We start from the raw sequence: 25,764 nt of genomic DNA on the forward strand, positions 1-25,764 counted from the left end.
AAATTAAAAAGATAAAGGGAAAGAAGAAGACCAAGATTTTTTACAAGGTTTGACGGCTTGCCTACGTCCTTGCCTCAAGCAACCTACTATAAGGATTTATTTTACTCTCTCCATTGAATAGGTGGAGTTCCCTCTCTTTTTTCAATAGGTAGAGACACCTCTCAAGAAAGAGCACCCTCTTGCTTGTTCGATTTTATCCCCGAATCAATAGTTCAAAAGCAATACAAAAGCAAATTTTCGTACAAGTAGAAGACTCTCTAAGAAAAGCATATTTGTACAACATAAAACACAAATATATTCTCAATGATAAGATGTAATGAAGCTCAGCAAGTTTACTTGGGTTTTCTAGATTTAAAGATGAGAAATCAAGAGTAAAAACTAGAATTTGATTTGCAGCAATGAAATATGCCCACATCAGCGTATGAAGATTGAAATCAAGTAGTGTTATGTGCGATTGGTTGCCCTAATATGATTAGGGTTACACTTAAATAGGCGGGTCTTGAAATATGATCGTTTGCCCAAAGTTTGGAAACAATATATTATAAAAACAGCAAGAAATCGCGAAGTCCACAACTTAAATCGCAAACTTCGGTCACTCGAACTAGACACTCAGTTTCCCAAACCATTTAAAAGATCTAATTTTCAAACAAGAAGTAGCCTTTCAGTCACCTGACTCAAGAGTCCGGTGGCCCAAACCAACACTGTCTTGGCTTTTCTCAATGGCAGTACATCTTCGGTTGATTGAACCAAATGTCTGCTCGCCCGAACTCACTGTTTCCAGAATAGTACTTATATAAGACTTCTAATACATTGCATGTCAAATAAGAACTAATTCCTGATGTCTTGAAGCTTTCACTTCATCCAAACTTTAGCCAATCTTCATTTAACTTGTGTTCTTTATGGCTTTTAAGCTATTGGCCTTACAAGGCTTAAAATCATGTTTTGATGATAACAAACAAGAGGAACTTAATGTATTTGGTTAAGTGATGATATTTCAGCATTCAAGTATGTGAACACAAAGTCAAATGCTCATAAGGATGATTTAAAGCTTATATTTCAAAGAAAGATGATCAAATGAAGCTTGAAGAGTTAAAGACATGGATTCCAAGATGATATTTTAAAGCTTGAAGATCATGAGAGAATGGATGTTAAAGTAGACTTGCTAAAAGCTTAAAGTATTTTAAAGCTTGAAGACATGATGGAGCTCAAAGAAAGAAAAGTATGAAGACTTAAGAGTTTAGAAGGCAATTTCATTATCTACAAGGCTTGAATCAAATCCATTAATACAAGGATTGAATCAAATTCATATACATTGGGCAATAATCAAACAAATACTTTGAATTCTTGTAAAACTGAGAATTTCCGTAGAGTTGCATATTATATATTAAGTTGGTATCTTTGGTTTTTTACTTTAAAGTTGTTGGTGGATTGTTTGATCTTTGGTTTACTTATGTTAAGTGTTGATTTGTGGATTGAATAAGTAAATAAAACTCTGCTGTGTAATTGTTAAATCAACAAGGCGATAAGAATTCTTACAAAGAATTAAAAGAAAATTTTAAAACCCAATTCACCCCCTCCCCTCTTGGGACTACATCTTAACTTTCAATTGGTATTAGGGCCAGGTTATAACAAATCCTAACAAGTTATTGTATAAAGATCTAGATGGCACATATAGGAGTAGCTCCCATATTTTGTGCTTTAAATTATATATTTTGGAAACAATGTATGAGAATCTATCTTCAAACAATGGATTAGAAGACTTGGAAGGTTGTCACGCATGGTTACTTAATTCCTACTAAAATCGTAGATGGCAAGGAAATTCCCAAAGAAGAAAAAGACATGATCGACAATGACCATAATGTTGCAAGTAAATTCTAGTGCTATGAATACATTATATTGTGCTCTTGATATAAATGACTTTAATAGGGTCATGGCATGCAAATAAGACAAAGATATTTGGGATAAATTCGAAGTTACTTATGAAGGAACCATTGATGTTAGAGATAGTAGAATAGACATGCTCACAACCGAGTATGAGGCCTTCAAGATGAACCCGGATGAATCAATTGCAAGCATGTATATAAGGTTCACACATATTATAAACTCCATCAATTCTTTAGGAAAAACACACTCAACCTATGAGATGATCTGTAAAATCCTTAGAGTACTTCCTCCAATATGGGAACAAAAAGCCACAGCTATAACGGAAGGAAGAAATCTCAAAAATACATCCCTAGATGAACTCATAGGATCCCTTCTTACATATGAAATGTCTATGAATGAAAGAAGTGGAAAATCTAAAGCTCAAGAATCAATTGCTTTTAAAACTTCAAACAAAAACTCTAGTGATGAAGATGAAGATGAAATGGATGAGGATGAACTAGCCTTCATATTTAAGAAACTTGCCAAAATCCTTAGAAGATAGAATATATTTAAACGAAATTACGTAACTCAAAAATAGAATCAAATGAAGAAGAAATCAATGAAAAGAAATCAAAGAATAAAATCCTCATATGTTATAATTGCAAGAAAGATGGACACATAAAATCGGATTATCCACTGGTCATGAAGGATTCTAAAAAGAAGAAGAAAAAAGCAATGAAGGCCTCTACATGGGACCATCTAAGTACTGGTAATTTTGAGAATGAATCAAGTGACCAAGAGGTTGCTTATACTTGTTGTATGGCATGGGATGATGATGACGAAGAACAAAGCTCTTCACCCAAATCGGTTAATGAATATAGTAGTGATTCATCTAATGAATCCAATGATGAGAACATGTCATCTTATGAAGAGTTACAAAATGCATATTCAAAGTTCAAAAGATCCTAGTCCAAGTAACTAAACAATATACTTCATTGAAAAATAAAAATGGAGGTACAATAAAGGAGTTGGAATCCCTTAAACTTACTGAAAGAGAGAAAGATTTGAAAATCAAGTGATTAGAAAGCAAAAATGAAAAGATGATGAAAGATATAGAAGATCTAAGATTCCAAACTTCTATGGAAATTGAGAAAGACATGTATATTTATGAATTAGAAAGTAAAATCAATAACTTGTCTCAAGAAATAGTGAAATCACAAGTGAATGTTGATGGCAAGAATGATATAGAGATAAATGATCTCAAAAGTCAAATTGAAGATAAAGAAAAGATCATTTACAATTTTACTAGAGGAAAAGAAAATTTTGACAAAATGATTGAATCACAAAGAATGTCTTTAAATAAGGAAGGCATAGAATTCAATGGAATTAAAAATAAAAGGAGAAAGAACCTCTATATGGGATACTTCACAAAAGCATCCCAAGACTATGCTAGCACCTCCTCTAATGCCTATACTCACACTATATGCTATCTATGTAATAAAAAGGGGCATATAAAGTTCTAATGTCCATTAAAGAGGAAAGGTGTGAAAACTAAACAAGTTTGAAGAATTAAAGAAACTTCTCTTGTTAAACCATCTGGACCCAAGAAAGTATCGGTACCTAGATTAAAAACCAAGTTCATAAACTAAGGATCCAAAGATATTTGGATTAGTCACTTAGAAATTAAGAAAGTCACTCAATTCAATTTTCAATAAACTAGTTGAAATGAAAATATGAGTTTTAAAACTAATGAAAATTGTTGGCCTCCATCAATGAATGAATCATACAAGGCTTAAGATTTGAAAAGAAAATTTTGGAATTCATATGAAATAAAAAGAAAGAAAATCTAAAGCAATAAGAAAAATATTTGAGCAAAAAGAGAAGTAGTTGAAACATAAGAACAATTTGAGCAAAATAGTAGCACAATGCATAAATATATAATATGCTCCATGCTTATATATGTTGATATGCTACATGCTAAATGCTAATATTTTGAGATATATATGTGGTGAAATATATACATGTTGATATTTTGATATGCATATGTGGTGAGATACTAATGACAAGATAATATGAACTATATGTTGATATCTATGTCTATGCCAAAGAAATGATATTGACTTTACTTACATTGATGATTTATGGCTCACTATACATTGAAAATTAAGCATGAAATTATTGAGCATGATTAAAAAGCTTATGATATGATATTTGTATTGGTATCTATGAAATGCATTTGTATCCATGAGTGCTTGTATAAAGTAAATCAATATTTGAAGCATGGGATGATAAATTTAAAAAGCACACTTGGTATTTTCATGAATATATAGTTCATTTCATGAATGAAAATATGAATATATTAAATTCAGGGGAAAGTTATGACTTATTGCCTTTATTATGTTTTTTTTTTTAATTTTCAGTTGGTATCATGAAATAAACAATTGGTGTCATGAATTAATTGTTGTAAGCAAAGATAAATTAATATGCATGATGAATTTGGAGCTAATATGAACCTTCACTAAGATCTATACTTTTTCTTAAGGTTGCTCATATCCTTTGTATTTATGTATTTTTCTTGATATCTTACTTTTTTTGATTGAGGTCAAAAGCGGGGAGAAGTTTGGAGCAAAGTTTGAGCATGGGCATGATATTGAATATAAGAGTATTTGATGTTGAACTTAAATGATGATCGAGAACTTGAATTATGACCTTGAACTTGAATGACGTGATGAGCATGAGAGCATTTGATGTTGAGCTTAAATGATGATCTTGAACTTGAATGATGACCTTGAACTTGAATGATGTGATGAGCATGATAGTAAAAGAGTTTTTGAAATTGATCTTGATATTGTTAAGTTTGTTAAGATAATGCTTATTGTAAGGGGGGGTATTTTTAAGGCTCACTCAAATTTTTGCTCCTTGTTTGGCATCATCAAAAAGGGGGAGATTGTTAGCCTTATAAGGCTTAAAATTTTGTTTTGATGATAACAAACTAGAGGAACTTAACATATTTGGTTAAGTGATGATATTTGAGGATTCAAGTATGTGAACACAAAGTCAAATGCTCATAAGGATGATTCAAAGCTTATATTTCAAAGAAAGATGATCAAATGAAGCTTGAAGAGTTAAAGGTATGGATTCCAAGATGATATTTTAAAACTTGAAGATCATGAGAGAATGGATGTTAAAGAGGACTTACTAAAAACTTAAAGTATTTGAAAGCTTGAAGACAAAATGGAGCTAAAAAAAAAAAAGCATGAACACTTAAGAGTTTAGAATGTCAAAACATCATATAAGAAGTCTTTATGTAGGTACTTCGCACTTAAATATCTCTTGAAATATTTTTGAAGCTCTTCTAAGGTTAATTATGGACTTAGAGACCTTATTTCAAAACCCCGAAAAATATTTTATAATACTCAAAGCAAGAGAGCAAAGAAACTTTTGAAATTTAAAGTGGAAAACTGGATTTTTGTCTGCCCAGTCGACTGAGGTGTACCCTCAGAAGACTGAAGATGCACCTTTAGAAGCTTGAAGTTTTACTTCAAACGTCTGAAGCATTTCCTCAAAAGATTGAATACTTAGTTCATTCGTCTGAAGATTTAACTGTTGAAACGCAGAACAGGCAGAACACCCTCAGAAGACTGAACTTTCAATTCAGTCGCCTGAGCTAGGACTTCAGAAGACTAAACCTAAAGTTCAGTCATCTAACCCTATGACCAGACTTAATTTTTCAAAGCATTAAGGAACATCAAAATACTGAACCCGAAAGTTCAGTCCTCTGAACACTGTTAATGGTAAAAAAATTTAAATGTTTTAAATTTCAAATAAAAGTTTCTTGAGCCCCAAAATTAATGAAAACTTGGAAGATATTCCAACTAAACTTGGGCATCATGAAAACACTTTTAGAAACCTATAAATACATGGTTTTGCAAATCAAAGTATACCAAGAACAAAAGAATTAAAAAAATACGTTTTGCTGAAAGCTATCTTGTTGCTCCCTCTTGCTCACTCAATTACAAAATCTGAATTGCTGAAAATCTGAGTTGCTAATCCATCCTACTCTCAGTTCCTACTACTGTTATTCATCTAGAAAAGGAATTGGTGAATTCTAACTTGAGCTTCAATTCTATTTCATATTGATATTTGAATATTGAAGTGCATAGTTTTTGAATTTGTACTAATATGCTCTTTGAGAGAGTGTTCTTGTACGCAATGATTATCTTGTATTTTTGCAGTGTTCTTGGACGATTCCAGGTTGTTGGATCATTGACCAAGCATGAGGTATCACTAGGAGAGGTGATTACTCTATCCTATTAAAGGAGTTCCCAAGCGTGGTGTATCACTTGGAGAGGTGATTACTCTAGCCAAGTGAAGGAGTGATTGAGTGTGGGGTATCGCTTGTAAAGGTTTTATTCCGCTCAGAAAGGAACAAGTATAGTGGAATCCTTAGGTGGTTTGCCTAAGGCAAGAACGTAGGCTAGGGATAAGCCGAACCTCATAAAAACGTTGATTGCCTTATCTTTCCCTTACTATTTATTTTTCAGCATACCTAAACACTACGTGGATGTTTTAATTTCTTGATCATAAATACTACGTTGTTTGGAAATTAAATAAACTGAAGTTTAATTTGTTTTTGGGATTGCGGAAACCGAAAAGGAGTATATTGGTTGATCAATAATTTGCGAAAACCATAAGGGAGTACGCTGATTTGTTAACACCCAAAGACTCATTAACTAAAAGTTTATTTAAAGTCTAAACTTTTGGAAAGAATGTTGAAGTTTAAATTGTGCATCATATTGAGAAAGCAATTTCATTATCTACAACGCTTGAATCAAATCCATTTATACAAAGATTGAATCAAATTCATATACATAGGGCTACAAACAAACAAATACTTTGAATTCTTGTAAAACTGAGAATTACCAGAGTTGCATATTATATCTTGAGTTGGTATCTTTGGTTGTTTACTTTAAAGTTGTTGGTGGATTGTTTGAGCTTTGGTTTACTTATGTTAAGTATTGATTTGTGGATTGAATAAGTAAAAAAAACTTTGATGTGTAATTGTTAAATCAACAAGGGGTTAAGAATTCTTGCAAAGAATTAAAAGAAAATTTTAAAACCCAATTCACCCCCCTTCTTGGGACTACACCTTAACTTTCAGAAGCTTTAAATGTAAACCATTTTGCTTCCATTGTGCTTGTAAGATATAGAGCCAGAAACTTCACTTGAACACACAATTAGAGTTCTTTGGATGTCATTATCAAAATCAAGATTAAGCCTTGTTAGGCCAACACTTATGTTCACAAAAAATATGGTAAAAGTTCAATTACTATCAAGAGAACGGTTAATCACTCCTCTTCCTACAACTATGAAAAATGCACAATCCTTTCCTAGCCCAAGAAAAGAAATGTGTAGGGAAGGAATCCAAAGTGAACCCTTAACAAAGTCACTTACATGCACTTCACAAGACACAATCCCCGCAAGACAATAAGACACCTTTCCTTATATAGACCCAATATGCAAGTAATGATCATCCACCCAATAAATTGTCCTCCAAAGTTAAGACATGACATTGAAAAAAAAATACCTTTTGCATAAGTAACTGCATATTATTCCATAAGGAGTCATTAAGGAAGAAACCACCAAGTTAAAAAGGTCAATCATACATGCTTTGGAAAGACAACCTTTGCTAATGTATTAGCAAACTTAAGACTAATTAATTATTCTTGAAAAAAGCTTAGTATGGAAATTACACCCATGCTAAACATTTATACCCCATGCAAGCTTCATCTTCCAAAGATCTATCTCCCTTTTCATTTTATGTTTTATTTTATTTTACCATTTGTAAAAGTTAGGTCCCACCAAATAGTTGGAACCAATCCCATATGAAAACAAAGGTGTAGTCCCAAGAGGGGGGTGAATTGGGTTATTAAAATTTCTTTTAAAATATTTTTATGAATTCTTTAACTTCTTGTTGATTTAGCAATCACACAACAAATGCTTAATTCTTATTCAATCCATAACCAAAAAACTAAATCAACCAATCAAATCAATAAACCACAAATAAGTAACCAATCAACCACAATATGAGATTCAGCTTATATGCAAGTTTCAACTTTTACAGCCCAGTGTATATGAACTTGATTCAAGCTCTTAAAGTAAAGATTGATAATGTAAGCTTCCTGATATAAAGCCTTGTATTAATGGATTTGCTTTCTCAAAATGAGGTGCAATATAAAATCCAACACTCTTTCCAAAAGTTCAGACTTTAAATAAACTTTCAGTTAAAGAGTCTTTGGGTGTTAACCAATCAACATACTTCCTTACAGTTTCCGCAAAGTATTGATCAACCAACGTACTCCCTTTCAGTTTCCGCAAGCCCAAAAAAAATTTAAACTTCAATTTATTTATGTTGGCCTAACTGGGTTTTTCAATCAGTTTTGGTGATAACAAACAAAAGATAATCTAACTAGGAATGGTAGAGTAATGATGTTTCAGGTTTGACAATAAGGATCATTATACACCATCAAGCTATATTCACCAACAAGTGATCCAAGAGAAGCTCAAAGCAACACCAGATTGATCAATGCATGAGGAATCTAAAACCAGCTCAAGCTAAACCAATTGATCATGTCATGGAAGATTTTAAGCTTAGAGTATAAGGTTTTAGGATGAACAATGTAAGTACTTCAAAGTTGAATATCTATTGAAATATCATTTGAAACTTTTTAGGGGAAATATGTGGGCTTAGAGACCTATTTTAAAACTCCGGAAATTATAAAAGAGTAAAGAAAGAGAGCAAAATAGATTTTTGAAACTAAAATGAAAAAACCATAAATTGAAAGTTCAGAAGACTGAAGTCATTGCCCAGAAGACTGAAAAGTCAACCTCAAAAGACTAAAGTTTAAGCTCAGTCGTAGAAAGAATTACTTCAGAAGACCAAAGATTAAATTTAGCCGTCTGAAGATTTATTGATGAAACAAATAAAAAGGCAGAAGTTCATCACAAGACTGAACCCTGACTTCAGTCGTCTGAGCTTGAAACTTCAGAAGTCTGAACCCTAACTTCAGACGTCTAAAACTATGTCAAGTTCAAGATTTTCAAAACTTTAAGGAACTTCAGAAAACTGACCCCAAAGGTTCAGTCATGTGAACACTATTAACAATCAAATTTTTTAAATGTTTTAAATGTTTTAAAATTGGTTTCTTGTGCTCCAAATTTCCTAAAACTTGGGAATACTCCAAGTAATCTTGGGTAGCATGAAAATAACTTTATTGGCCTATAAATACATAGTTTTAAAAAATGAATAACACCAAGAATTGAAAAATCTGCTCTAGGCTTTCTTGGATGCAAAGTCACTACTTGCTCAACCACTAGTAATCTGAAAGTGTTGACATTTTGAAAGTGTTGATCATCAATTCCTGAGTTCTACATACTGATTTCTTATCTAGAGAAAAGGGGACTTGGTGAATTCTAATCTTGAGCTTCGAATTGCATTTAAATCTTTGATATTTAAATTCTGAAGTATATAAATTTGAATTGTACTAATCAGCTCTGTGTGTGAGCACTCTTTGTACACATCTACTTGCTGTTTCTCTTGTAGTTATTAGACAATTCTAGGCTTGTTGGATCATTAAAGGAACGAGGAAATATCGTTCGGAGAGACGGGCTCTAGCCTACTTGAAGGAATGATTATAAAAGGTGTTGTTCCCCCTGATAAGGGAACTAAGCTAGTGGAATCCTTTGGTGGTTTGCCAAAGGCGAGGACGTAAGCTGTGGATAAGCCGAACCTTGTAAAATCTCGGTGTTCTTCTCTCTTCCTTATTCTTTACTTTTTGCACTATATATTCTTGTGTATGCTATGTTCAAGTTGCAGGGCATAAAATCCAAATTCAAATAAGACTCTTGATTTTAGAAAGTACGTTTTAATTAACCATTTCCGGAAACCCACAAGGGAGTATGTTGGTTAATTTGCAGAAATCTTGATTAAGATAAGCTCAATAAAATTCCATTCAAAGTAGGGTTTGCAAACAACTACGAAGCTGCTACCAAAAAGCAAGAAATTCTTGAATGATTAATTGATTTTCATACTTTGGTTGGTTGGATTGTGTTTTTAATTTTTTAGTACTTTATGGTGAGATTTGGCTGTGATCATAAGCTGATTGATTTACTTTCTTGTTGTTGCATTAAAACAAGTAAGAAGTTGAAAAGAGGTTAAATTTTTAATTAATCCAATTCACCACCCCCCCCCCCCGGCTCTTGGGAGAGCTATTCTAATTTCAATTGGTATCAGAGCCTAGTTATAGTAAATCTTAACAAGAAGCTATAAAAAGATCTAATGACACATATAGGAGTAGCTCCCTTTGGAGAGGGCCATTACTCAACCCGTCCACCAATCTTTTGTGGACATAACTATGCTATTTGGAAATAAACGAATGCAAATCTATCTTCAACATGTGGATTGGAAAGCTTGGGAAGTTGTTCTGGATGGAGATCTAATTCCTACAAAAATAGTGGATGGAAAATAAATTCCTAAAGAGAAAAAGGACTTGACCAATGTTGACTACAAAATGCTACAAATAAATTCAAGTTTCATGCCTTGTATTGTGCTTTACATGCTAATGAATTCAATAGAGTCATGGCCTGCAAAACGGCCAAAGATATTTGGGACAAGTTAGAAGTAACATATGAAGGAACGGTAGATGTTACAGACAATAAGATTGACATGCTTACTAGTGAGTATAAAGCGTTCAAAATGAATTCAGATGAAACAATCACTAGTATGTATACTAGATGTACTCCCATAATAAATTCTCTAAGTGCCTTAGGAAAGGTGTACACTACCTATGAAATGATACGGAAAATACTAAGAGGCCTTCCCTCTATATGGGTACCAAAGGCCGTTGCAATTACTGAAGGTAGGAACCTTGAGACTACCTCACTAGATGAACTTATAGGTTCACCACTCACTTATGAAATGGCATTAAAAGAAAGAAACCCTAAACCTAAACACAAGAAGTCCATTGCCTTAAAAGCTGCTAGTGAAAGCTCAAGTGAAGATGAAAGTGAATCTGGTGATCTAGACCAAAATGAATTAGCATTCATTACTAAAAGACTTGGCAAGTTATATAGGAGAAATAAAAAGTTCCCTAGAAAGTTTTATAAAAAGAAATCTGAGAAAGCGAAAACTAGTAGGAAAGAAAACAAAAGAAAAAATGACCCTCCTACATGTTATCATTGCAAGAAACTTAGACACATCAAGCCAGACTGCCCTTTACTCAAGAAGGATAAAAAGAAGAAGAAGGAAGCCATGAAAGCTACATGGGATGATTCAAGCTCTAGCGAAACGAAGAACGAGTTAAGCGGAATAGAGATAGTGAATATGTGCTTCATGGCAAATAATGAAGAGGTAAATTCTTATTACTCCTCATCAACAAAATCTAGTAATGAATCTTATGATGAATCTTGCGATAGCATGCTCTCTTAAAAAGAACTACAAGCTAAGTTATTTGCTTTACATAAAAGGTTTATTAAAGTATCCAAAAGAAACATGAACTTGAAAGAACAAAATGAAAAACTAATGTTAACAACTTGAATGTTCTAAATCCATTGAAAAGGAGAAAGAATCTCATATTGAAAAGTTAGAAGAAAAGATAGAAGATTTGACTCAGGAAATACTCAAAATACAAGTAGATGATCAAAATAAATAGGATTTAGAAATAATCAAACTTAAGAAATCAATAGAACATAAAGAGAAAATTATTTATAATTTTACCAAAGGTAAAGAAAATTTTGAAAAGATGATTGGACAACAAAGATTACATGGAAATAGAGAAGGAATAGGATATAATGGAAAAACAAATAAAAGAAGTAAGAATTTATTTATGGAGTATTTTGTTAAAGAAGCAAAGTAATATGCTAGTACTTCCTCAACCAATATAAATGAACATACTACTTGCTACATATGCAAGAATAAAGGACATGTGATGTTTAATTGCCCACTCAAAATGAAATATGTTAAAGTTCAGGGTGAATGAAAAGTAAACAATGGAACTAGAAATAATTCAAAGAAAGTTAAGAAAATTTGGGTTCCAAAAACTAACACCATGAATCCTTCATTATAGGTGAGCTTTAGGACAACACCATCAAGAGAAAAGTGATACTTGGACAGTGGGTGTTCAAGACACATGACTGGAGATAGGACCAAGTTCACCACACTAAAATAAAAAGATGGGGGATATGTGACCTTCAGTGACAATGCCAAAGGTATAATTGTTGGCATTGGTAAAATAGATAAAGAACTCTCTCTTACAATTGATGATGTGTTATTAGTAGACGGTTTAAAATATAATCGTTTGAGTATTAGTCAATTAAGTGACAAAGGTTTTGAAATAATTTTTAAGAAAGACAAATGCATCATTCAAAATCTTAAGAATGATGAAACCTTATTCACAGCTCATAGGGTAAATAATGTATATTGTATAAATCTTGATAACCTAGTTAATCAAAATGTGACTTGTTTGGCTGCCATGAATGAAACTAGTTAGCTTTGGTATAGGAAACTAGGACATGAAAGCATGGACCTGTTATCTAAACTATCCAAGAAAAATTTAGTTAAAGGATTACCAAATACAAAATTTATAAAAGATGAGATTTGTGATGCATGCCAAAAAGGAAAACAAGTCAAAACAAGTTTCAAAAAGAAGAAATACATATCAACTAGTAGACCCTCAGAACTCTTGCACTTAGACTTATTTGGTCCTACTAGAACACAAAGCTTAGGAGGCAAACAATATGCCTTTGTGATTGTTGACAATTATTCAAGATATACTTGGGTATTGTTCTTAGCGAATAACTTGTAACACGTTAATCACTCTATGCAAGAAACTACAAAATGAAAAAGGCTATAACGTAACTAACTTTAGGAGTGATCAAGGTAGAGAGTTCAAAAACAAAGATGTTGATAAATTTTGTGATGATCATGGTATAAACCATAACTTTTCAGCACCTAGGACTCCACAACAAAATGGAGTAGTTGAAAGAAAAAATAGAACCCTTCAAGAGATGGCAAGAACCATGTTAAATGAAAATGATTTACCTAAATACTTTTGGGTTGAAGCTGTAAAAACAGCTTGTTATGTTATAAATAGGGTATCTATTAGATCAAGTCTAGATAAAACACCTTATGAACTATGGAAAGGTAGAAGACCCAACATAGCTTACTTCCATGTATTTGGATGTAAATGCTTTATTCTCAATAATAAAGATGATTTAGGCAAATTTGATGCAAAATATGATGAAAGTATCTTCTTAGGATATTCCACAAATAGTAAAGCCTATAGGGTTTATAATAAAAGAACACTTACTATCTTTGAATCCATACATATAACTTTTGATTAATCAAATCACTATATCAAAGAAATTAAGAATGATGAAAGAGAGAATATCTCACAAAAAGATGAAAATCTTGAAATAAAAGAAGAAAACAATAATGAAACTTCAAATGAAAACTCCATAGAAAACCAAGAACTACTAAGAGAGTGGAAATATGTTAAAAGTCATCCAAAATATCAAATTCTTGGAAAACCATCAAAAGGAGTAACCACGAGAGCATCATTTAAAAATATATGCAACCACTATGCATTTTTCTCTCAAAATGAACCCAAGAACATTGAAGAAGCCTAAAATGACGACTCTTGGATTAGGGCTATGCAAGAAGAACTAAATCAGTTTGAAAGAAGTCAAGTATGGCAACTAGTGCTCCAACCTAAAGATCATTCAATCATAGGAACTAAATGGGTTTTTAGAAACAAGAAAGATGAAAATGGGGTAGTTGTTAGAAACAAAGTTAGGCTAGTAGCACAAGGATATAACCAAGAAGAAGGTATTGATTATGATGAAACCTTTGTCCCTGTAGCTAGAATGGAAGCAATTAGAATGCTTTTAACCTATGCAGCCCATTAGGAATTTAAGTTATATCAAATGGATGTAAAAAGTGTTTTCTTAGATGGGTATATAAATGAAGAAGTTTATGTAAAACAACCGCTAAGTTTTGAAGACACAAAACATCCCAATCAAGTATTTAAATTAACCAAAGCCTTATATAGTTTAAAACAAACTCCTAGAGTTTGGTATAAAAGATTAAGCAAATTTCTACTTAATAATGATTTTTCAAGAGGAAAAGTTGACAGCACCTTATTTATAAAGAATGAAAACAAACACATGCTAATAGTACAAATATATGTGGATGACATCATTTTTGGAGCTACAAATAAAGAATTATGTAAAGAATTTGCAAATTGCATGCAAAAAGAATTCAAAATGACTATGATGGGAGAGTTGAATTAATTCCTAGGGTTACAAATCAAACAAACCAAACAAAATACATTAAAGATATGTTGAAAAAGTTTGACATGGAAGGAAGTAAACCCATGGGAACTCCTATGAGCACCTCAACAAGCCTTGATAAAGATGAAAAGGGAAAATTGGTGGAAACAAAACATTATCGAGGAATGATAGGAAGCCTATTGTATTTGATAGCTAGTAGACTCAATATCATGTTTAGTATATGCATGTGCGCTAGATTTCAATCAGCATCTAAGGAATCTCATCAAGTCACTGTTAAAAGAATATTAAGGTACTTGGTAGGTACTCTTGATTTAGGATTGTGGTATCCCAAGGAGACTGATTTTGAAATGATTAGCTATTCGGATGCAGATTACGCTCGATGTAAAATAGATAGAAAAAGTACTAGTGGCACTTGTCACTTTCTAGGATGCTCACTAGTATCTTGGTTTTCAAAGAAGCAAAATTTCGTAGCTTTATCCACAGTCGAAGCTAATTACATAGCTGCAGGGAGCTGTTGTGCACAAACACTATATATGAAACAACAACTAAAATAATTCAATCTTGAATACCAAACAATAACAATGAAGTGCGACAACACAAGTGCAATAAACATTTCTAAAATCCATACTCAAAAACTAAGCACATTGATATAAGACATCACTTTCCAAAAGATCATGTTCAAAAAGAAGATATAATACTTGAATTTATCAATATAAGTGATCAATGGGCAGATATATTTACAAAACCTCTTAGTGAAGAAAGACTTATAACCATAATGAGAGAACTTGGATTAATACATAGCAGAGAATTGTTTTAGAAAGAAATTATAAAATTTTTCTAAACTTCATTCGGCTGAACCTAAATCCTCAAACGACTTAACACTGTAGATTGCAGGTTTCAAAGATTGAACCTAGAACTTTAGACATCTAGGAGGATACTGACTTTTAAAATTCAGGATCTGGAAATCTTCAGACGATTGAAGATAATCTTCAGACGACTGATGATAATCTTCAGTATTTTGAAGTCGTGGATTTTAAATATAAAAACTCCTTCAAAACCCTAATTTCAGACATCTGAAGTTTGTTCCATCACTCCTCCGAACTCACCTCTCTCTATCTCCCTCCACTCTCAACCAAAAATCCTTCAATCTATAGCTCCATTCACTTTTCAAAAGTCAATATCACGAAGCCTAAGGTTTTCTAATCAAGCTCTTTCGCCTACTCCAATCATGCCTCGCACCAAACAAATGGCAAATCGTGGATCTTCTTCGGGAAGGGATGAACAAAATATTGAAAAATGGCTTGTTACACCACAAGCCAAACTTTTTTATCGTGCCTCTCTTGGCACCGTTGATCCTATTTTGAGTAAATTGTTAGATATCTCCTTTTTCACTAATGAATTTCTTGAAATTCTCCCATTATTTAAAAACATAAGATGGTATGATTTCATTGTTCAGCAACCCAAAGGCATCTTTCCTCATCTTCTCAAAATATTCTACGCAAACTTGATTTATGAAAATGGCATTTTTTCATCTGAAGTTAAAGAGAAGAAAATTCTTTTAAATTCTGAAATACTATCTCCTATCTTCAAAATCACTCTAGGAGAATTTGAATGTCCTACTCTCACTCAATCCTAGATTTTAGAACAAGGTTTAACTCCCGAAACCTTTCTTCTATTAATTATGGAAAATGAACCCGTATACTTTGGCCATCCTCTGTTATATAGGCAACTTAATTTAAAAGCTCAAATTCTGCATAAGATTGTTTCCTATAATATTATCCCCAAACAAGGTTCGTTCGATCATCTTTCATACATGGAATGTTTTGTTATTTGGTGTCTTCTTAAAGGTAAAAAACTAGATTTAGCCATCTTGATTATAAAATGGATGTGGGCCGAACTAGAATCCACCAGGGTTGTTCTCCCCTATGGTGGTGTTCTCACCCTTCTCTTTGCTCATCTTCATATCTCAAGTGCTTCTGAATTCTTCTTTAAAAGAACCCGATATGATCTTTTCAATCTTACCACCTTAAAAAAAATGGGGTATGACAGAGGCAATGAGGGTTGGTACTTTAATACTGGTAGACCTCAGTGTGCTCCAGCAGCCTCAGCAGTAGCTCCTCCTCCTCCTATACATGATCAGGGATCTTCATAAGATGCACCCTTGTGGTTTTTGTCCTTTTAGCAAGACTTCTCCACTTTCTCATCTGAAGTGTGATCCGGGATTCAGAGTATCAAGGAGAAAGTCACCTCACTTGATCAACGCATAACTCATATTGAGGAACATCAAGCAAAATCCTCTAGGGGTGGTGATCCCATGGACATTAGCTCAACTCCTCACAGTGAAGTTGATAGTTCTCAAGCAAAAACTGAGGACGAAGAAGAAGAAGGTCAAGAAGAAGAATAAGAATAGGAAAATGAAAAACTAGAGTAGATGACTAGCTAATGTTGTATTTATAAGTTGTTTGCATTGTATGACACTGTTTGAGTTTTTTGACTAGCTAAAGTTGTTTTATGAGTTTTTTTGTTTTTTGACACTTTTGGAATGTAATTCCCTCAATGTGTAAATACATGTTTGCTATTATAATATGACTCTATTTCCTATCCCTTGCTTCTTTTTGAATAATGACAAAGGGGGAGAAAATTGTTAACAAAGATAATACAAAATGAGCTAAAACGTAATATGCTAAAGTGAAATATGGCACATAACTTGTAAAGATGCAAGTAAAAGTAAATAAGTTATACACATATGCAAGTAAGAAATCATACTTTATGAGCTAAAATATTCATATTGAATAAAGTGTGACAAACTTGTTAAATATTACTACATGTTGGATGATATGCTATTTGTTTACTTGAAATTTTTATCATTACTCTTATCAAATGTTAAAAGGATGCTTATTGTAAGGGGGAGCCTTTTTCAAAGGAACTCTCATCTTTGCTCCTTGTTTGTCATCATCAAAAAGGGGGAGATTGTTGGTCTAACTGGATTTTTCAATCAGTTTTGGTGATAACAAACAAAAGATAATATAACTTGGAATGGTTGAGTAATGATATTTCATGTTTGACAATATGGAACATTATGGACCATCAAGCTATATTCACCAACAAGTGATCCAAGATAAGTTCAAAGCAACACCAAATTGATCAATGCATGAGGAATCTAAAACCAGCTCAAGCAAAATTCCAAGGGATTTCAAAGTGATCATGTCATGGAAGATTTTAAGCTTAGAGTGTAAGGTTTTAGGATGAGCAATGTAAGTACTTCAAAGTTGAATATCTATTGAAATATCGTTTGAAGCTCTTTGGGGGAAATACTTGGACTTGGATACCTATTTTAAAACCCCAAAAAATGTTTTATAAAAGAGTAAAGAAATATAGCAAAATAGATTTTTGAAACTAAAATGAAAAAACCAGAAAACGGAAAGTTTAGAAGACCAAAGTCACTGCCCAGAAGACTGAAGAGTCAATTTCAGAAGACTGAAATTTAAGCTCGGTCATCTAAAGAATTACTTCAAAAGACTGAATATTAAGTTCAGTCATTTGAAGATTTATTGATGAAACACAGAAACAGGCAAAAGCACATCAGAAGACTAAACCCTGACTTCAGTCGTCTGAACCCGAAACTTCAAAAGTCTAAACCCCAACTTCAGATGTCTGACCCTGTGTCTAGTTCAAGATTTTCAAATCTTTAAGGAACTTCAGAAGACTGGCCCAGAAGGTTCAGTCGTCTGAACACTGTTAACGGTCAAATTTTTTAAATATTTTGAATGTTTTAAAATTGGTTTCTTGTGCTCCAAATTTCTTAAAATGTGGGAAACACTTCAAGTAATCTTGGGTAGCACAAAACTAACTTTATTGGCTTATAAATACATGGTTTTACAAATTGAATAACACCAAGAATTGAAAAATCTACTCTAAGCTCTTTTGCATTCAAAGTCACTACTTGCTCAACCACTTGCAATCTGAAAGTGCTGACATTCTGAAACTGTTGATCATCAAATCCTGAGTTCTACATAGTGATTTCTCATTTAGAGAAAAGGGGACTTGGTGAATTATAATCTTGAACTTCGAATTGTATTTCAATCTTTGATATTTAAATTTTGAAGTATGTAGATTTGAATTGTACTAATCAGCTCTATGTGTGCGCACTCTTTGTACACATCTACTTGTTTATTCTCTTATAGTTATTCAATGATTCCAGGCTTGTTGGATCGTTGATCGAATGAGGGAATATCGTTTGGGGATGCAGGCTCTAGCCTACTTGAAGGAGTGGTTGTAAAAGGTGTTGTTCCACCCAGTAAAGGAACTAGGCTAATGGAATCCTTTGGTGGTTTGCCAAGGGCGAGGACATAGGCTGTGGATAAGCTGAACCTCGTAAAATCCCGATGTTCTTCTCTCTTCCTTATTCTTTACTTTCTGCACCATATATTCTTATGTATGCTAAGTGCAGGATGCAGGGCTTAAAATTCAAAGAAGTCTCTTGATTTTAGAAAGTACATTTTAATTAACCTTTTGCAAAAACCCACAAAGGAATACATTGGTTAATTTGCAGAAATCTTGATTAAGAGAAGCGCAATAAAATTCCATTCAAAGCAGGGTTTGCAAACAACTACAAGGTAGCTACCAAAAAGCAAGAAATTCTTGAATGATTGATTGATTTTCATACTTTGGTTGGTTGGATTGTGTTTTTAATTTGTCAGTACTTTGTGGGGTGATTTGGTTGTGATCATAAGCTGATTGATTTACTTTCTTGTTGTTGCATTAAAACAAGTAAGAAGTTGAAAATAGGTCAAATTTTTAATTAATCCAATTCACCCCCCCCCCCCTCTTGGGAAATCTATTCTAATTTCAATTTAATTTCCAAACTTCGTAGTATTTATGATTAAGAATTTAAAACATCCATGCAATGTATATGTATGCTGGAAATTAAAGAGAGTAAAGGGAAAGAGAATGACACCACAATTTTTACAAGGTTCGGCTTATCCCTAGCCTACGTCCTTGCCTTTGGCAAACCACCAACGGATTCCACCAAATCAGTTTCTTTTCGGGCAGAACAACATCGTTACAAGCAATACCCCATGCTCAACACTCCTTTAATAGGCTAGAGTTATCACCTCTCCAAGCAATATGCCCTTACTTTGTTCAACAATCCAAATACCTTGGACTCGTCACAATCTACAAAAGAATCAAAAAGAATTTCTATGTACAAGAAACACTCTCAAAAAGGGCAAGTTTGTATAATTTCAGCACTATATACTTCAATGTAAAATATCAAAAGAATTTGGATTGAAGCTCAAGAGTGATTTCACTAATATCTCTTTCAGATGAGAATTAAGAACTCAGAACACTAGAAAAGGATGATCAATACTTTGGGGATTCTCAGCAAATCAGATCAGCAAAAGTGAGAGCAAAAGAGAATTTGGAGAGCTTTCAGCTTTTGTGAGAGTTTTCAATTTCTTGGTTAATTTGATCTTCCAAAAACATGTATTTATAGGCTAATAAAGGTACTTTCATGTTGCCCAAGATTACTTGGAGTATTTCCCAAGTTTCCATAAAATTTGGGGCACAAGAAACTTATTTTTAAATCCAAACAATTTAAATTTTATAGGCATTAACAGTGTTTAGTCATCTAGGCGTTCGGGTTCAGTTGTCTGAATAGTTCAAAAACTCTGATGAATTTGAACTGATACAAGGTCAACCGTCTAAAGATCCTATTCAGACGTCTGAGGTGGCACTTCAGTCATCAAAGGATCCAGTTCAGACATTTGAGGGTATACTGCCTCTTCAGAATTTGTTCAGGAAATTCTTTAGCCGTCTGAATAAAATCTTCGGCAGTCTGAGGAAATTCTTCAGACGTCTAAAGTGAACCTTCAGTCGTCTGGACAGACAAAAATATGATTTTCAAATTTGTTTTCAAACACAACTTGCTCTCTTACTTTAATTACTTTATAAAACATTTTTTGAGATTTTAAAAATATGGTCTCTAAGTCCATAATACCCCTAATGAGCTTCAAAATATTTTCTCATGGTATTTTAATATGAAGTACTTACATTGCATATCCTAAAGCCCTACACTTTAAGCTTGAAGTCTTCCATGATATGGTCACTTTGAGTTTCCTTGGACTTTAGCTTGAGTTAGCTTTAGATTCTTCGTCCTTTGATCATTTGGGTGTTGCTTTGAGCTTCCTTTGGATCTCTTTAAGTATGAATATAGCTTTAATGGTCTTGATCCTTTATAACTATTGAAGCTTTTGAACTTTGCGCTATAAGCAATTTTGAAACATCATCACTTTAAAAAATATGTTAAGTTCGTCTTATTTGTTATCATCAAAAACAAGATTTTAAGTCTTGTAAGGCCAATACCATAATTCTCCATCTCACGAACATGTGATACCATCACCAAGCTTATAACCTCAACATTGATAAAATCATTCCTTGCCAACTACCACTACCACCAGACTTACCTTAGCTTGAAACATAAAGAAGGTCCACGTGGCCTATTCTTCTCTATATATTAGAAATACTATCACCCTTTTCTCGAAGTGGAATTTTTGGTTTATTGATCTCACCACCTATGACTTATTTGTAAAGCATATCCCTTTGCAATGCACTTGAATTGTCCACTTTTATCATGAATGTGTTATCGATTAACTTGTATAATTAAGTTTCCAACTAATGTCACTTGGTCACCCCAAGTGCATCCATTGATGTTTTGATATACCCCTCTTGACCAACAAACTTATTCCCTCTCAAATATAATTCCAAAAGAAACATCAAGCTTGCTTTCAAATATGGTATGTGTATATATAATGTTTTTGATAATTGATTTCATTACATAATCATGCATTTTTATCTAGACACAACCAACTATCCTAACATATATCATAAGGATAAAAATTTGATTTGTATGTGCGCATATATAAGTTGTAGAACTATCAATAATATATTTTTAAGAAGTATTATAACCCTTACATCTAGCAAAGCACATTTTGTCATCACTATTAGTGGTAATGTACTCTTCTATTTTATTTGCTTCACCTCTATGTTTGTTGTCTTGATTCTTTCTATACCAACATTTGTAATTGATATGCCCTTCTCTTTCCACAATGCCAATAAAGCAAGTCTACCATTTTGGATTTTTGAATAAGTTCTTCATGAAATAGTCACTAACATATGGGAACATTTGTTAATAGTTATTAGGGACAATTTTAGAACCTTGAAATATCCATCACTTATGAGACCATCACTAATAACTATTAGTGACATTTTTTAAAATCCATCACTAATAAAGAGTTTCGTGATTATTTCCAAGTTGTACTAATGCTTGCTATTAGTGACCAAATAAGAATCATCTTTGATAATAATTTCTATTGGTGGATTATAAGGGTTGCTAATAATTGCTATTAGTTATCAATTCAATCTATGACAAAAAGTACAAACATTTTAGTGATGAATTAGAATTGTTACTAAAAAACAGTATTGACAAATTATATGGCCCACTAATAATGAATATTAGCGATGGTTGTATATCCATTTCTAATGTTTATTATTAGTGATGAATATATTCTTAACTAATATTCTACACTATAGTAAGTACTAGTAATGATTTTGTATATGTCATTAATATTTCTTCGTTTTTTTTTTTAGTTTACAAGTACCTATATAATCTTGAATACAATTTATATTTAGGATATTCATACATATATATAGAATCCATTAAACTATAATTCATAAGGTAACTCATTTATTAAAAGAAAAAAAAATGACATAAATTTTTGTAGTTACATTATACAACCATCATGACTACATTTCATGGTTAATTACAGTTATTCTCAACATAGCAAAAATAAAGCAACTTCCATACCACCATATACATAATCACCTTAAACACAAAATAAAAACATGTATGATATCTTTTTTGGTTACAAGTGTATAAATGTGAATCTGACATATGTTCTTGCATGCAGCAAACTCCCATGCATTCATTTGAACACCACAAACGTGCTAGAACTCATCCCTCTTTGTTTGGATCTCATATGCTAATGAGTTAAATACTAGAATTAGAAAAATTATTTTAGTTCTAAGTGTGTAAATTTTCAACCAAAAAAAAAGTGAATTTTTAAGGGTTGCAAGTTCCCAAATCCATTTCAACATTGCATATGTGCCAGAACTTGTTTCACTCCGTTCGGATCTCACTTGTCTAATTTGGTTACTTGAGTTTCAAACTGAACTATGTACTATAAAAATGAAACTCATTTTGATTACAAGTGTGTAAATTTATAATCAAGGTGAGTTTTTGGGTGCCACAAGCTCTTATATTTTCATTTGTATACATAACTTATCCCACTTGATTTGGACCTCAATTGCATTATTTGGGCACTTTAGCTTTGAAACGAACTAAATACAAGAATAACAAATTTCATTTAAGGTATGGGTGTGTAAGTTTGTAATTAATGTGGGTTTTTACATGTTACAATATTCGAATTTTCCATTGGACACCGTGGACATGTCAAAACTTGTCCCACTTTATTTTGACATCATTTGTCTGATTTTTGGCATTTGAGTTATAAAATGAGTTAAGAACTAGAACTATGAAACACATTTTAGTTCTATGTGTGTAAATTTGTAACTGGCATGATTTTTTGTGTATTGCAAGCTTCCACGAATCCTTTTGAACATTATGAACATGCCAAAACTCATTGCACTTCATTTGAATCTCATTATCTTGATTTGAGAACTTGAGTTCTAGATGAACTAAGTACATAAAGTATAAGTTCTAAGAGTGTAACATCATAACTTTTGAGATGTTTTGCATGCCACAAGCTCTCATGCATCCATTTGAACACCAGAAAATGCTGAAACTCATCCCACTCTATTTTGACATTTTAATAAGTTAGGCACTTAAGTTCTAAAATGAATTAAGTACTAAAACTATGAAATTCAATTCAGTTACGATCATTTAAATTCATAATTTGTATGATCATTTTTTATTGAACAAGCTACCAACCATCCATTTAGACACTAAGTGCTAGTACTCATCCCACTTTTTTTGAGGTTCATTTGCCCATTTTGTGCGCTTAAAGTTCTAAAATGCACTAAGCACTTGAACTATGGAATTTGTTTTAGGTCAGAGTAAAATCATAAATGGCATGTGTTTTTCCATATTGCAAGTTCCCACACATTCATTTGGACACCATGACAAGCAAAACTTTTCCTAGTATGTTTACATTATATTTGCCTAATTTTGGTTTTTAAGTTTCAAAATGAACTAACTACTAGGACTATGAAACTTGTTTTTTTTCTAAGTCTGTAAATTCACAACTGCAATGATTTTTTGCATGCTGCAAGCTCCCATGCATCCATTTGGACGTTGCAACATGGTGGAACTCATCTCACTCTCTTTGGACTTCTTTAGCCTTATTTGGTCGCTTAACATTTTAGAACTATGAAACTTATTTTGGTTCTAAGCATGTCACTTTGTAAATTGTGTGACGTTTTGCGTGCCATAAGCTCCCACACGTCCATTCGGACAACATGGTTTGTCGAAATGCATCCCACTCTATTTGGACCCCATTTTCTTTATTTGGATGCTAGAGTTTTGAAATGAACTAAACGCTAGAACTATGAAACTCACTTTGATTCAAAGTATGTAATTTTGTAACAACATGATTTTTTGCATGCCAAAAATCTCCCACACATAAATTTAAGCATGGAAAATTTGTTGAAACTCATCTTGTTTTGTTTTGGCCTTATTTTTCTAATATAGGCACTTGAGTTCTAAAATAAATTAAGCACTAGAGTTATAAGTCATTTTGATTCTATGTGTGTAAAGTCATGCTAGCGCAAGTTTGTCATGCAATAATCTCTCTTGTGCCCATACGAACACTGCAAACATGTGGGAAGTTTCCCACTCCATTTATACCTCTTTAATTCATTGGTTTGGACTTTTGATTTCCAATATTAACTAAGTACTAGAACTATGCAACTTATTTCAAATCTAAGTGTGTAAATTAGTAACAACCATGATTTTTTGTTGTGAAAGCTCCCACATGTTGAGTTAGACGATATAGACATGTTGGAGCTCATTCCCTCTATTTTGATTTCATTTGCTAGATTTACGCACTTTAGTTCCAAAATGAACTAATTGGTACTTGAACTATGGAACTTATTTTAGGAATTGGTGTGTACATTTATAAATGGCATGACTTTTTGCATGCTTTAAGCTCCCATGCATCCATTTGGGACACTAACATACTTGACCTCATCACACTCCATTAGATTTCATTTGCTCAATTTTGAATTGAGTTCCAAAATGAACTAGCCATGTATTTAGCTGAGGCATTGGATTTTGATTTGTGTGGATTTGTACAAATGTAATACAAAATTGTATTGAACTTTGTCCAAATCCATATAAATCCAAATCTAAGGCGAAACTCATGATTGATGAATCCCTAAAATGCATGATTTTAGACCCTCATTTACCTTTATTTATCCTCATTTTATTATGCATTTACCCCGAGTTATCATTATTCACAACTATGCAAGGTTTGGTCGTACTTTCAGGAAAAACAGGTTAAAACCAAGGAATTAGGTGTACGAGAAGCTAAGGGAGAATTTGGAGACACACAAAGCTTAAATTAGATACTCAACCAAACTCTTGAAGCTCCAAATCATCAAAGGATAATAAGGCTTTGCTCAACCAAGTGGCGCGACAAGCAACATAAGGGGCAACTAAGTCTTTACTTGCAGTTCCCAGGTTCAGACTGAGGAAGAATTGCTGCAACTCTCCAGGGCGACCACATTGAGATACTAAGCCTGAACTAAGACTAGAATTGTCGAGAGCCTCGACAAAGTGTTCGACTAGAGAGACCATGAGGGGTGACTATGTCAAGTGCCTGAGATTCCTTGAAGTTCGAGATCCTGCAAGCCTTGACCATCAGCTCGACTAGCAAGACCTCATGGAGCAACTAAGTCGACAATGCTGAAGATTCAAATCTCTATTTTCACAGGAGAATCGACCAGGGTGTGGTTAAGGAAAACACAGGGGCAACTTGGTCTATAGCGACGATCTTCTATGCGAGATTTTCTACATACTTTCCTAAATTGTCAAACAAACTTTGTAAACCCTAGAGCCTATAAGTATTCGCTATAAACAGGAGCTCTAGGTTCCTTTCTGGCCTCTCTTAGGTTAGTGAGAGACCTAAAACGTCATTGAGAGCCAAGTTAGAGTAGGAGTAGAGTAGATTTCAATTCCTATTTCGGTGTGTGCACGAAGTTTTCGATGGCCTGTGACAACCGGAGGTGTTTGTGTAATCCCCATGTATATTACAGGATCATTCTCTTATTCTTTCTAGCATTGGTGACAGATGTACTGAATATAAAGGATTGATCTTTTACTTGCTTTATCTTTATTGTTTTCTTTTACATGCTTTCCTTTACCACTTTTGATTTATTACTTCAATGAATGATGAAAGGTTGTAGTAAGGAATAGCACTACTATTGTTTCAATTAGGATAAGTAGTTGGCTACAGATACATGGAAGTGTTCATGATC

Source organism: Malania oleifera, chromosome 7 (assembly GCF_029873635.1).
Source record: "Malania oleifera isolate guangnan ecotype guangnan chromosome 7, ASM2987363v1, whole genome shotgun sequence".
Lineage (NCBI taxonomy): Eukaryota > Viridiplantae > Streptophyta > Magnoliopsida > Santalales > Ximeniaceae > Malania > Malania oleifera.